Here is a 16,579-nt window from a genome sequence, read left to right as displayed (position 1 = left end):
ATACAATTTATGAATGGCAGTGACACTAAATACATACAAAGCATTAAGTTTTCCTTCACAATTTTTATAAATATTCTAGTCCGAATTTCCTCTATCACTTTTCAAATTCCTACCCATTTTTGATCCAATTTTACAAAAAACTGAATGATGATAACACAAAAACATTAATAGTATTAAACTACTTATATTGATCTAATTCTGTTGGCATATTATTTATATGAGGTCAATGATCAAAATTTTGAGATATGGTGTCTTTTCTCGGTTTTAAGCATATTTCAATATTTTTTAAATTCATGCCATACGGTTATTATAATGAATAAATGAGGTAAAACTACCAGAAAAAATGCAAAATTATAAAGACTAAAATATAAAATCTTAACTTTTAATATTAGAGTACTTCCACAAATGTTTTAGCAGAAAACAAAATCTGCAAAATTTAGTCCGAATTTCCTCTGTTTGGCTAAAAGTCTATTTTTGTTTTAACTTTATTCCATAATGTAGTAGAAATATCGAATGTTATGTCAATAATAATTCATTTCACAGATACTTTTTGTGTTTAAAACAAATTTTACTCATGACATTGAACTTTATAACAATCCGAATTCGAGAACTTAAACCCTGAGTAAACAACACCCTTAAGACGATCTTTAAGTCAATTATACAGTATCATTGCTAATGTACCGAAATAATCCCCGATAGTGTATCCCATTTACAGCCATTAAATACAATAAATACCTTTTAATTTTCTAAAGGCACACTAACGAAAAGTTAATAGAAGCTCTATAAGATGTAAGGAGCAATTTGTCCTAGAATCTAATTTGCAATAATAAGCCTTATCGTTCTTGGTTCTTCTTTCTTTCATTTTCCATTCCGCAATCTTTTATGATAATACTCTTCTTTTGCAAAAGCTGATTGCAACAGTCAAATATTTTAAAGATATCGTGATATGCAGGCCTCATTTAGTTTAAGTAATTACTCTGATATATATTTTTTAACTTTGTTATTACTTTAATAATTTATTCTGTGATCATTACATTTCACTTTTGTTTATTTTGGGATACATGTAAATAAGAATGTACCTTAACCATGATAACTCCAATATGTAGTGTTTTAAAAAGTATAAACGTATAAGTCTTAATGTAATAGTGTACATTAAATTAATTCATTTCATATGTTACATGTGTAATATTTGGGTATAGTCCACTAATGCATTTTCCATAGGCGGTAATGTTAACGTTATGGTTCATAGTTCCGGCCCTAATTTTCGTTCAGCAACGAGGGACCTCTTAAATGAAAGCTCATCAAATTTTCTCTTTCCTGTTAAAATTTCGTGGTTTGAAGTCAGATTCGTTTTCCGGCAAAATGCGTCTGTATTGAAAAACTCTGAAAATAAAAGTAAAAGTATGGAATTTCTCAGTTTTAGAAAGGGTGTACATCAAACAATTTCAATTCTTTTCTTCAAATGATAATTCAATTTTGACACTTGTTTTAAAAATTGCAAATCCTCTTTTCTGTCATGTGTCAAGCATTCCGATTTAAGATGTCCCAATAAATGTATATACACTCTGCAAGTATAGGGACTATTTGGCTTAAAGGCACTACTTTGTTGTCTTACCGATTCTAAAAAATAGTTAGAGGGATATACCCATTTGCGTAACATTTCTTCCAAAAGACTAATAAAGGTAAGGTCGAGAGGAATGTTATCATCATTTGTGTGTTAATGAGAAATGAGACTAGCGGTGCAAAAGTGCGACCAATAATGTACAAATAAAATGGATTTGCAATAAGATGATGAATTCACTTTTTTCTCCTGTACAAATACATAATTAGAATGATTACTCAATCAGGTTATTGCGAAATGACATTTTCAACAGAAATGAAATAAATAAATGAGTTTCGATACTTCATGATAGTTAGATATAAATACTTCGTAACGTAAATTAGACTATGTTATATACTAACATGACTAACATGATACATGTGTAATTATAAGTATACAGTATTTTACTGATTCATAAAGATTTCTAATGCAATTTATGAACTTGAAATTGGATTTATTTATTCTTTTATCAGGTTCAACAAATGAAATACAGTTACAGAAAAAAATGGAGGACTTCTTTAATAGAAATTTCAAAATTTGATTATACATATGTAGTCCAATTAATTACACCTTGAATTTTGCATTGAAGTATATGGGCAACATATGTTTCAATTAGATATTGTAAAAATTACCTTAAAATTCGTAAAGCGGTCTTGGTTAATATATGCATAAACTTTCTTTTTATTAGAATATGAAATTAAATTAACCATTTAACGTAGATATTTTGTTATCTAGCAATACATATTAGTTAAAAATGATTCAAAATTGTTCAATATTCCTTCCTGATACATTGAATACCTTAAATCAAATAAGTACATAACCGAAATGTACTTATACATGTATAATAATATATATGAAATTGATTTAACTGGATATGTCTTAAATTAAATTTGAAATAAAACAATTAAAATAGGTAATTTTAGGTTTTCTTTATACATTGCATTTCACCACTGATATCGACTATGGAAAATGTTCTTATTTCATGATGACTTATAGATAGAATGCAACTATTTGTCTAATTCATGTAACTGTAAACAATGATGATATCAAAACGTGATTTTTGTGTCGAGTGTAAAAAAAAAACATATCTCTCAAAAATCTATTTGCACAATTTTATGTGACAAACTACAGTAGGTATCCTAACTGAGATGGACAGTCGCATACTAGGCTTTCATATATTCCGATGTGGTCTAGTGGTTAGGATTCCTGGTTTTCACCCAGGCGGCCCGGGTTCGATTCCCGGCATCGGAACTGATTTTTTTATAATTCAAATCATATAATTTTTCAAACATTTTATATATTGCTGTTACAATCATGATCCTCTAAAGTTATCAGTGAATCCGTAAGAAAGAATTTCAAAATATTTCACAATATGTTTATCAGATTTTATTAAAGATGATTAGTAAGACCAGAATTTCATTATACGAAACTATCACGTTTTAAAACCGATATTACTGAAACATACGTTATTAAAGTATAATATACACGTTTAATAACTAGAAAGCTTACACATCAGCCTTTTAAGGAAATTATTATCTACTTATTTTGGATAAATGTAAGAGGTTTTTTTGTAATATTTGCCTAACTAATTGTTGACTCATCGACGTTAAATCTAATATTCTGAAAGTCTATGTCACAAAGTAAAAAATTGATTTATTCTACAGTTTTAATGGTGAAGTGAACTAGTAATTATTACATCATTTTTTACTTGAACAATCATAAGATAGATAACACATGCATAGGTATTTCCTTTAGTTTCTTTTGTCAAGAAATATTTTGAAAGTTCTCTTATTTATCCCAGCGAGCCTGTAATTTATGCGCTGAAACTATATGAAAGTATGTAAGCTTTAGCCACTTTCAACAAATACTACACACAGGAACTTGTATTACCCAAATAACTACTAATTATTTTTTAAAATAGTGAACAAATGATGCAAAATTAGTAATTACAAAAAAATCGAACTAGAACAACATACCATAACATTAACAAAATGACATGATTTAAAAGATGATAGTAAAGCTCAAGGCAAAAATGTGGTTAAAAAAGGAACTTTTTGCTTAGAAACTTCTATTGCATTTTGATTGAAGAAGAGTAATTCGTTATGTCATTATTTCAAAGTGTGTACATATATCACATACTTCTACAAATGTCACGGCCATGTTTTGACAGTTGTAAATTACATAAATATCTTATATCACAATCATATTTATATAACTCAAACTTTGAACCTATTAGGTTATTTACATAATAGGTATCGCGCATTAATCAGACTTGTAAAGAACCTGTTTTCTCGCAACATCGGCAGCTCCGCTAGCCCTGTTCATGATTCATTAACAGATACGGCATTCCTTGACTTGTTGAAGCTTCTTTAAATAAAAATTGTTGGACAATTAAAAATGGAACCCTAAACGTCTTCGCTTTCATTTTATTGATGATTCTGCTGTTAATACATGTAACCAGTAGTGGCGCAAGGGAACGTACAGTTTCTCAGCAAAACCTTCAAAATATACTATCGTGTACCTATAAGATTTGATTGATGTGGGCAATAACTTTACACAAACAGTCATGCATCAGGTACATGTATATGTATTGATTGTTTTTATTTCGCTATCAATGATATCCATAGACACAATTGCAGACATCTCGACCCGATGATGCATGTGTAAGATGACTTCGTTCTGTATACGTTAACATGTCTGCCTGGACTACGTTTACTTTAGAACTTAGAAAATCGGTTAGATATGAAGGTCGCAACTACAATTGTAATATAACCAAACATAATCAGATTACTAACCTAAACAAGATCTGATTGATAAATTGAAGCACATATTGCAAAAAAACCCATGCAAATTCTCATTTCAATAATTTGTCCGAAGCATGCGCAGTGGGTAGCAATTTCTTTTCCATGTTTTTATATTTTTTCAACTTCCAGATAATGTACAATTTTAAAATAAATCACTTTTTATGTGAAAGAAAATTTTGGTACCAGTTTTGAATATATGCGCATTTTACAAGCAAGAACTACAGACTGTCTGAAGCTGTCCTCTTATTTTCTGCGTACAGTCCAGAATAAAACAACAAAAATATTTGAAAACTTTAACTTATCAACGACTTCAACTTTTAACTTCATGTGTAAAATTTGCGTATATATTAAATATCTGCCTCTGTGCATAAACATTATTAAGACTAATTTTACAGTCATGTATTCGTTTAGTTGTCTATATATGAACAAGCTGACAAGAAGAAATGTTGCAATTTTTGTTGTTTGCTACATACGTATTGCATATGCATATTAACATTCCTTGCGTTTTCATGAATTGCCGAGTGCAGCCAGGCATCGTTTTCACATATCCTAAGTTCGACAAAAGAATGGAATGCACTCATATAAAAATGGCTTTTGCTGAATACATTAAACAGTCTGTCCTAATTGATTTTGTTACTTTATCCCACTGCAATTGTGTACATCTACCTTTCTTGTAGAGACTCGGTAAATGATTTGTACGATTTCAATATCTTGCTTTATGGCTTTCATACGGAAAATTAATTTATTTTTAGATAGGACTCTGGTCTACTGAAATTGCAATCGGTGAATAGGAAACCCTTACAAGATAGCTAGACGAGAAATCAGATTGTATGTTGTGTGGAAAGGTCGAATATAAGAAAAGACCTGGAATGTTCATTAGATAGATTTACGGAGAATTATCAACCTAAGTCTAACAAAAGGAAACATATTTGTACTAATAGATGACGAATAATAAAGCGGATTTTTCTTTAATAAAAACGTTCAAAATAGTCAAGGACACTTGAAAGGATCCAAATGGTGTCTTCAAGTGGTCATTTCTAAATTATCTATTTGTGAACTATAAACGTTAACTGGGTTTTTGAATAATAAACTATAAAATTAACTTCAGGAATTTAATCACATATTGTAATACGAACCAAATTCAAACAATGGGATGCGTAGACAGTAGCTGTGCTCATTATGTCCTTCAATGAACGAGTCAGAAAAAAATCATGCAGTTTTATCGTAACCAAGCAGAACTCGACACTTTCTGTTAGTTTCGTTTTCTCTACATGAAATAGCCATTTCTGATTGCTTTAAAGAGACAGTACGGCTGAAAATCATGTGTGTTTATTTTCAGACTTACTCTTTCACGTACCTAATTGAAGATGTTGGCACCTGAAATACTTGTAATGTCAATCATCCGAAAACCATTTGGAAATAAAGATTAATTTTTTTCTTGACTTCTATAAATATAAGCTAAGTATGCCAAATTATATCAAGAAAAATATAAAAATATTGTTCAAATTAGTTTCGCAGATTAACATGAAAATATTCTAATACTCATACTATTTGGATGTTTGATCTGTACTGAAAATTAGGAAACAAAAGTAACAGTGCTCTAAAACTACTGAATTAAAAAAAATGGTACATTTTCTTAATAGGTCTGTTACGAAAATTCATGGAAACTGGAGTCGAAACATGGGTTAAAGCGTAGGTTTCGACATTTACAAGTTTTCCAGAATCAAAATATAAGGGATTACGAAGAGAAGTGGATGTTGGCTATGCCTGTCCACATTTCAAAAGAATATACAATAATAGACAATGGATTATGAACGGTTTCTGACATGTTTTGATAGATAAAAAGCAATGTTGATACATGTATTTAAACGTGAACTGAGTGTCAGCTGTAAACAAAGCATATATCTCGAAAAATCAATTTCTAAAATATTATTAATTAGTAAATGCAATTATAGATAGCCTACTCTTATTGAGATGAAATATGAGATGAATTCTCAATTTGAATATTCCGATGTGATCTAGTGGTTAGGATTCCTGGTTTTCACTATCGAATAACTACGGATTCTGACTTGTTTTATTTCAGGATGACTGATAGATTCTGTGCTAACTCTAAACAAAGCATATCTCGCAAAAATCTACTTGTACTTTATTATTTAATAGTAAGTACAATAGATACCCTAACTGAGATGGAATGTCCATTGCTAAATAAGTGCAGACACATTCCGATGTGGTCTAGTGGTTAGGATTCCTGGTTTTCACCCAGGCGGCCCGGGTTCGATTCCCGGCATCGAAACTGATAATTTTAAAAATATTTGTTTTATAAAAAAAATTTTATACAGATATTTTTAAGAGTTTATGAAGAGTATTCCAAACGCATTAAGTGTCTGTTTAAAGGATTTTAGTTATAATGATCATTATAAACAAATTTACTTTATACAAAACCTTCAGATTAGGACCTGGAAAACTGGTTTCCCGTTATAAACGGAACATGCGTTATCTAAGTAGAATATCAACGTTAAATGACTAAAAAGACAACAATGTCTTCAAAAAAAAAATGTCTAACTTTTTTGGATGAAAGGTGAAATTTTTAAAAAATTAATATCTGTCTAAAAGCAGTACAGAATAAGGTTATACATATTGGCTACAATATATTTGTATAAAGATGTGTTTTTTTTATTTTGATTTGAACATATTGATGACTCGCATACATTAATTCAATATTTAAAGTCTCACGTCTCAAATATAAAAAGTTCTTAATTTATCAATATAAATGGTGGAGTGATCTGATAATTCATACATCATGTTTCATCATTCATCATATTAATAACATGCATATGTTTTTATATTTATTATAAAATTATTATAAATTAATTATAAATAAAATTATAAACTTTATTATTATAAATTTGTTTTCTTGAACATCTCGCCGAGTCTGCGAGTCATGCGCCGAAACTTTATCAGAGTTAGCTCGCTTTTTCTACTTTCAACAAAAACTACAAAGAAAAAGCTGTATTGAATTAGTAATAAATATAAAAACTATAAGGAAAAAATTAGAAAAAATGATGCAGAATTAGAAAGAACAAAAGGGGCGAATTTAAACAACATAAACAAAAGACATGGTTTTAATGTACTGATTTATACGTATAAAAGTTGATAGTATAGCTCAAAGCACAAATGTAGTTCAAAAATGGCATTGTTGTCTTTAAAGTTCTTTTGCATTTTGGAAGAAACAGAGTCAGCTATTTATGATTGTTTCAGAATACGTACATGTAAGTATATAATTCTACAAGAATTACTAATAGGTTTTAAATAATTGTAATGCATGTATCATATCACAATTTTGTTCATATCAATCAAAGTTTGAACCCTGTTTTGTTAGTTTACATATTCCGTAGCGTACATATATATGGTTTGATTCACCAAAAATATTTTTAAAAAGCACACAATCATTTAAAAAGAAAAACATTTTTTGAACACTTGTAAACTTCTGTACGGAAAAAAGCATAATTTCTTTACATTACTTTGTTAAATTGACATTTTTCTAAATCTTTAAAATCAATACTTTTATACATACGTGTATGTAAAATTTCATTATGTTATTAATTTCATACATATTCCGATGTGGTCTAGTGGTTAGGATTCCTGGTTTTCACCCAGGCGGCATCGGAACTGAGATGTTTGCATAACTAGTTGAGTGCAATCATTTTCTGAAAGAACTGCGAACGATAGCATTGTCTAGCCGCCTAACTAAAAAGTCATTTTTTTGAAAATTGTCTAATTAAAGTTATTTTTTATAATAATGTGAACATATACGTATATTTTCATTAAATATAAATGATTTGGTCAAACAAAGAGAGATAACTTTGTATTTTGGGTTAAAATAACTCATTTCATAATAGAAAATAACGGAAAACAGAAATGTTTTTTTAAACACCCCCCCCCCCCCGGGGGTTAAACAAAAATTCCTTTTGAGGGGTTTTATATATTGCTATTGAGCATATTTATACCAAGGGATTTGTTGTGTCACGGGGGGGGGGGGGGGGGCATATGTCTACAGACCGAAATACATTCCAAAAAAAGATTTTTTTCTTTGTAAATTTTCGAAAATGAATAACAGATTAAATAAAAGTATATCATAAAGCCCTTTCAGCTTTATTGATTTGATCAGCCCGACATGATTTGATCACCTTCTAATACCAAAAAAGGTAATTCCTTATTCCTTAAAGAAAGATATCTTAGAAACAATAAAGTTATTTAATTTTACGAAGAGCACGAGCGAAATATAGTTGCATAGCATGTCTAAATTCAGATAAAATTTAGACTGACAAAAAAGACAAATCAAATTGTCATCATCCGTTCTCATTCATAATTTTTTTTTTTAATTTTACAAATTTGAACGCTGAATTATGCACGGCACTTAAAGCATATTGATACAAACTGAAGCGTTTTGATAATCTCAAGGCGGTTCTATGCTCCATATTTTGTCCTCTTTGTCTTGTTGAAGTATAATGGGGAAAAAAATTCAATAATCAACAACTTGGATTAATTACCGCTTATATTAGAAATACGCCTTCATAACACAATGTCAGTATTTGAACGTTTCAGGAAGTAGGTACTAGACTCTTAAAAAGTATAATAGAGCATTAAAAAATCTTCAGCAACTGGGACCTAAATTACACAATGGTTACAACTTTTAGAACAAAAAAAACCTTAGAAAACTGAGATCTTAAGGTTGAAAAATTCGTAATAATCGAATGCCAAATCTATCGACTATCTGTTGCCTTCTTAGTTGTAAAAAAAAATTTAATCCGACTACAGCTTGAGAGTTTATTTCTGCGTGGTTGCATTATTTGGCAATGCAAGAGAGTCTAATAAAATTATGCTTGTACCAAATATTTTAAATCTTAAATTGACTTTCAGCACTAAATAATATTCGATTCCACTGCCCTTTTCGCTTATATTCTTATGAAAAGTACTTTTTTCAAATTTTCGTTTTACGATGAAACTTTATTTTCAAATAATCATGGACCAAAGTCTTATTTCAAGAAGGCTGTTTAGTCAGCAAATAACCATTTGATTTTTAGTTAACTTTTACATGACATATTTGGCCACAAACCAACATTTAGTAATATAGATCCAATTAGATTTAGAATTTGTGAAAAATTTTTACTCAGAGCTCTCTTTCATAAGGAGGTAGATATAGTCTGCAATTGGCCATGACCAACGAGCTCTCTTAATACAAATTGCTTATAGTAATATGAAGAACTGCAGCCCCTTTCACAAAAAAATCTTACGATTAAACACACTATTTTCCATTTCTTCAAAAAGTATCTACGCTGTTAAATATCACAAAAACTCTTATTTGACAATATTGTAAATAATATTTTATAAAAAAAGAATATCTCTATTAAACGAAAACTTACAGGGTTGTGAAATGTTTATCTTAGATTTAAGTTTAATTGTGAAAAGGGCCACTGTTTTCTAACATTTATTATTATTTTTTTCAGTGCACTGGATCATTAACGTGTAATTTTAATTAATGAGCTGTAGTAAAAATGTTGAGAACACACACATTCGACACTTAACACACACCAGTTTTAATATATTTAGCTGATAATAGTCATAGTACCTACTGTTTCAGTTTTTTTCCTGGTAACTCAATATTCCATTTAACACACTTTGGAAATCAATGTTTTTTTTCTTCAAATCTCTTGACTCCTTTTTTACAACTTCGTTCATTTACTTGGCTCGCCTAGACATAGATATGAATGGAAATGAAAGTTTACTTTAATATGTAACATAAACATGAGATTTTTAAGTTTTTATGCACATATCGGCCGCTAAATAATATTTTCTTCACTCATAGAGATCGATTTCAATGAATTTTTTATACCCCCCGTAAGCAAAACTTTTGTTTAAAAATTAATAATTTGACTACAAATTTTTATTTTGATATAAATCAATTAGGATTTGATCATACTTTTTGGAAGATAAATTTGTTTTTGAATATCTGACAGAAATTTCGAAATATTTCGATGTAAAATGTAGGCGGGGAACGGGCTCTAGTGTTCACAGTTCTTACATTATTATACAGAAGTAACATCTTTACAGCTAGAATCTTTCAAAATCATTGTGCGAAGAAATGCTCTGTATACTATTAAACTTTTTTTTTCAAATTGGTTGTTTTTCAACATGAAACTCACCAAATAATATAATAATAAAAATAACGTATTTACAATTACATATCTAATGATTACATTTGAAAACATAGTTTGTATCACAGTTCTTCAGCATTTATTTCGAAAGCAAGGATGGTTCAATGTATGCTGTTAAAATAGGAACGACAAGTTCAATTGATTATTTTTTAATTTTGATGAACATAACGTAATAAAATGAGGTACATTTAATGATGGATTTTTTTCGTTTAAACATGTTAATCTCAATGAAGCGAAATGAGCTCTTGCTAATACATATGACAATTTCAGTTTAATCTCATTTTATTTTGATATATTTTGATATTTCAAATAATGAATGTTGGAAAAAATACAAGCTACTTGAAACTAAAATTTTATATAAGATCGTTAAAGGGATTTAATTATATTGTCATCCGTAAGGTGTAATATTTTTTTGGGGGGGGGGGAGGGGGGTGACCAGCAATTTGTAAAAAGAGGTAAATTTTCATTTTGTTTTTGATGAGTATTTCTTCCCATGCCGATCCGATTGCTGGTCCAAACAAATGTCCGTTTTAGGACTCGCAATCGTTGTAATAACGAGAACCAAGATAATCAAATGAGGATATGACCACTGATTTAGTTCATGTTATTAATATGACGGATCGCGTTTGGTGGATTCGATCACAAATCATAGACATCAAGTCATGCCTTAGCATAGTCATCACCAGTTGTCTCGCATCATTGGCAGTTCCGATAACCCAATCTATGATTCATAAACTAATATTTCATTTCACGACTTGTTGAAGCTTCTTTATATAAAAATTGTGAACGATCAAAGGCAACTCTAAGCGTCTTTGCTTTCATTTTATTGATAAGGACAAACCCTGCTGTTAATAACTAGTAGTAGCGCGAGTCCCTCACCAAAACCTTTAAGATATCCTCACGTGTACTTCTAAGATGTGATTGATGTCGGTCATAACTTGACATTAACAGTCATTAGCGAGTAACATCTATTGATCCTTAAATCTTATAATTTGCGATATCCAAAGGAACAACTGCAGAAATTTCGATCCGGTAATGCATGTCTGAGATGACCCTCGTTATGTTAACGTAAACGTGCATGTCTAGATTACGTTTACTCAGAAAATCGGTTAGATATGAAGAGCGCAACTTTGAATGCAATATAACTAAACCATAAACAAGTTTTGAATTTATAAATTAAAGCACATCTTTCAAATAAACAGGTATATTCTCTTCTCTATAATTTTCCCTAAACAATGGATACCGAATCCTTTTCAATGTATTTATATTTTCAACATCTAAATAATGTACACAATTTCAAAACAAGTCACTTTTTATGACAGAGTGTATTTTGGTACCAATTTGGAGTTCATGCACATCTTACAAACAAGAACTACCGTTTGGGACTACCCTTTTATTTTTTGCGTACGTCTAGAAAACTTCATGTATAAAGTTCATCTTTCTCTGTGCATGATCATCTTTTTAAGTAATCTCACAGTCCTGTATTAATTTAGTTGTCCATATATAAACAAGCTTACAAAAACAAATGTTGGAATTTTTGTTTTGTACATACATTTTGCTCCAGTGTATTGACATTCCTTGTGAGTCAATGGCTTTCAGAGTGCAGCGAGGTAACGTTTTCACGTTTTTCTAAATTCCACAAAAAACGTAATGCACTCATATATAAATAGTGCCTGTTTTGGAGGGTAACAGTTGAAATTGACACCCCGAGAAACCATTGTCAACCGACGCGAAGCGGAGGTTGACAATGGTTTTCGAGGGGTGTCAATTTCAACTGTTATCCTCCAAAACAGGCACTATTTATTTTGTTATACTGAATGTCTTTATTTTAAAGAAAACTTAACTGCTTTTACATAGGAATAACGTGAATTCTACGGCGAACCGTGCGCGCATAATTTTCGCGCATGTAACAATTTTTAATGTTACCCGTTGTTAAGTGCGTTGCTAACGCTGAGGGTAATAGAGCAAATTATGAAATGCGTCTAAACCAATCAGATTTCAGTATTTAACATGAAAGTATAACAATATAGAAATGGCTTTGGCTGGATACATTAAACAGTCTGTCGTCATTGATTTTGTTACTCTGTCCCACTGCAGTTGTGTACGTCGAACTCTCCTGTAGAGTATCAGTAAATGATACGTACGATTTCAATTTGCTGATTTGTGGCTTTCATACGGAAAAATTGTTTATTTTTAGGATCAGATTTTGGTTTATTGTTATTTTAATTGGATAGGAAACCCCGCCTAGAATACTAGACAAGGATCAGAATATTGTGTACAAATATCAAATATGAGAGAAAATCTAGATTTTCATTAGAAATACGGATTTATTCATACCAATCTAAGTTTAACAAAACTGTACTAACAGATTACTAATATTACAGCGGGTTTTTTTCTTCAATACAAACGATTTTTTAAAAAAAAAATCAAGGACACTTAAATTATCTAAATATGCCTTCAAGTGGTCATTTCTAGCTAAAAGTAGATTGATTTTAGAACAAAAAATGAACTTCAGAACAAAATCACGTATTGTAACACAAACCAAACAATAGGATTGAGCTGATTCCTGCATTGACAGTAGTTTTTGCTCATAATGTCTTTCAATGAATGGTTCATAGGACATTCATGCAAAGATTTATAAATAATTGTGTCCAATCAGTACTCGATACATTCTCTTAGCTTCGCTTTCTATACTTGAAAATGTCGATTTTTGATTGCCTTAAAAACATTAAACTAAAAATAGAGGCACAATTTGCTTCGTTATTCGAGATACATAATCAAGCTTAACGAACGAAAGCTTTATAAACAATGTCTAAAAAGAAAAACAATGTATGTTTTTTAAGGAATATGTTTTTCAATTATTTTTTAAAATTTCTTTTGGATAGGAAAATTTATTCAGATAAAAAGCAACTATCTGCCTGTATATGATCTGGGTGCCAACTGTAAGCAAAGCATATATCACGAAAATCTATTTGTACAATACAATAGATACCCTAATTAAGATGCAATGTCAATTGCTAATTAGGTGTTGATATAGTCCGATGTGGTCTAGTGGTTAGGATTCCTGGTTTTCACCCAGGCGGCCCGGGTTCGATTCCCGGCATCGGAACTGAATTTTTTTAATAATAATAATAATATATATACTAGTATATATATATATATATATATATATATATATATATATATATATATATATATATATATATATATATATATATATATATATATTTATATTAGAGTTATTTATTTCTAAAATAATTGATAATTAATATTTTAAAAAGTATTCCGAACAAGTTATACTAGCTATTCGTTTAAAAGATTTTAGTTTAAAGATCAATAAGACTAAATTTACAATATACGAAACTATCATATATATAACTGGAAGACATATTTCCCGTTATATACTAGAACATGCATTATTCAAGCATGATATAAACGTTTACTGATTAGAATGCTTACAAATCCTGTTTAAGGAAATCTTAATCGACTTGTATTGGATGAAAGTTAAAGGTTTTTAAATCAATATTCGTCCAAAAGGAGTAAAGAACCAGGTTTTACATACTGGCAACAATATATTTGTATAACTTGTTTTTTAATTTTGTTTTGAATGTATTGTTCATTTACAGACGTTTATTAAAAAAAGTCCATGTTTCAAATATGAAAAGTTCTTAATTAACATTTAAATTGCCATCTTGTGACGTACTTTTTAAAAAAGTATAAGTCTTGATATAGTAAGGTACCTTAAATCAATCAAAGAGATACCTTAACATTTCCGCAATATTTCTTTTATAGGAATAGAAAAGTTAAGATCGAGAGACTGCTAGTGATTAGTTACCATTACAAGTTACTATAATCTGTGTGTAAATTCGAAAAGAAGCCAGTGGTGCAAAAGAACAACCAATTATGAACAAGTGAAATGAGTATACAAAACGCTGATGAATGATTTAAGTACCCCCTTTTACTAATGCATGATTAAGATGATAAGGGTAATCATGGAAAGACATTTTCAATAAAAATGAAATAATGAAAAGAGGTTTGATTCTCCAAGGTATTTCCGAAAACTATTTAAAACTATTTAAAGTTGAACTTTATTAGAAAGTATTCCAAAAATATTCAGCCAGGAGTTAAAATTAAAATAACATGGCAAGTATAAAAAGTATACATTGATTTACTATTTCGTGGAAACGTTCTACTGCAATATATGCCTTAACATAATTTTAAATTGAAAAGTTTTAAAATTTTCCGGCGTAAATCAAACAAGGGCATTATCTAAATGTACTCATATCAATATATATATATATATATATATATATATATATATATATATATATATATATATATATATATATATATATACAGCCTACTCCGGATATATTGAAATTCAGGGGACCATGCAAATTATTTCAATATATCCGTATTTCAATATAAGCGAAATTGACTGACGTGAAGCCGCCATTTTTTAAAGCTCAATCCCGATGTAAGCATAGAAAACCAAACCCGAACAAATTATTAGATCATCATTTATCTATTACAATAAACGGATAACATAGAACATTAGTCCTTGAAAGTTTGATTAAAATTATATCCGAAAGTTTTGTAAGTTTCGTTTTGTTGCTATCTTAAACCTCATCATAATCTCGGATCGCATTCTTTTATGTTTTAGAAAAACGTTAGAGAAAAATCACCACACTCAAACGCTTCAAATATTGCTGAACGCTGCTTGTATATCATCGTAGGTGTACACGCGATAATCTCAAAATCCTTAGCTATTTCGAATTAAGGCTTTGTTCTTTCATCAATAGCCATAACTAGTTTGTATTTAGTGTCCGGAGATAAGGTATTTCTTTTCCGTGGGGTTTCCATATTACGTCAAGCCTCAATACATCCGTATTCGTAAAAACAAAAAATTAAACAGTGAATAAATTTTACTTTTTAATAAAAGTATAAAAACACACATGAAGAGAACTTATCAATTCACACCTCTGTATACCAACCGGTCAGTCTGGCATAATTACTGTCACCAACCGTGACGACAGCCGCCAGGGAGAACTTCAATATAACCGTTATAAAAACAACTAATTATCACCTTTGGGGACCGATCAGTGGCTTAAATATAAGCGATATTTCTAAATAACCGATTTCATTATATCCGTGAAATCAATGCAAAGAATATGAGAGGCAAAAACTGGGGATTTATTTCTATTTCAAAATAAGCGGAACTTCAAAATAAGCGAGTTCAATATAAGTGGAGTAAGCTGTGTGTATATATATATATATATATATATATATATATATATATATATATATATATATATATATATATATATATATATATATATATATATATATATATATATACTTGTTTAACCAAAAATATGTTTGTAGTACTTTCCTAAAAAGCCAGATATGTTCTAAATAAAATTTGATTTGAAATATAATATTTAAAAAGAGTGTACAGCTAAAAATCATGTGGGTTTTACTTAACATTTACCAATTTATCGTTAGCAAATATGAAATAACGTTGGTTGTGACTTTTGAAGTACATCAAAACCTCTTTCACTTACTAATTAATGTAATTATGAGCTTCCGGAAGTTGAAGAGTTGTACAAACGAGATTAATCTTGTTGTTATATCGTTATTTATACCATGTGGATTTTGATTGACAGTAATGGAAACGTTCAGAAAGCTACAAGATCTTCGCCCAAATACATCGTGTTGAACGAGGTTAAAGGGACTCTCTTTACATGAATGGTTTACCACTTTCATTACATTTTAGCATAAAAAAACATACAGTTGTCAAATAACCCCTCAAAGAGCCTCACTTATAGAATGAATTTAGTTTGTAGCAACTCCCATAATTAATTTTTAAAAAAGAAAACGCAAAATAGTTACTTACAAATTAATAATTCTGGTGTATTTGGGTTTTTTTTTATAACTTTGAACAATCTTTTGACCAGAAG

At 29.7% G+C, this 16,579-nt stretch overlaps 3 non-coding genes across 3 annotated transcripts; all 3 read left to right on the top strand.

The window, feature by feature from the left end:
* The first annotated feature begins 2,779 nt into the window (after positions 1-2,779).
* Positions 2,780-2,851, top strand: Trnae-uuc (transfer RNA glutamic acid (anticodon UUC)). Its single transcript has one exon. It is a non-coding gene; the product is annotated as a tRNA-Glu (tRNA).
* Positions 2,852-6,625: 3,774 nt separating this feature from the next.
* Trnae-uuc (transfer RNA glutamic acid (anticodon UUC)) lies at positions 6,626-6,697 on the top strand. The gene has a single exon. It is a non-coding gene; the product is annotated as a tRNA-Glu (tRNA).
* A 6,959-nt stretch (positions 6,698-13,656) lies between these two features.
* Trnae-uuc (transfer RNA glutamic acid (anticodon UUC)) lies at positions 13,657-13,728 on the top strand. Its single transcript has one exon. It is a non-coding gene; the product is annotated as a tRNA-Glu (tRNA).
* Positions 13,729-16,579: the final 2,851 nt, after the last annotated feature.

Source organism: Crassostrea angulata, chromosome 8 (assembly GCF_025612915.1).
Source record: "Crassostrea angulata isolate pt1a10 chromosome 8, ASM2561291v2, whole genome shotgun sequence".
Taxonomy (NCBI): Eukaryota; Metazoa; Mollusca; class Bivalvia; order Ostreida; family Ostreidae; genus Magallana; species Magallana angulata.
This window is presented reverse-complemented; position numbering and strand designations above follow the sequence as displayed.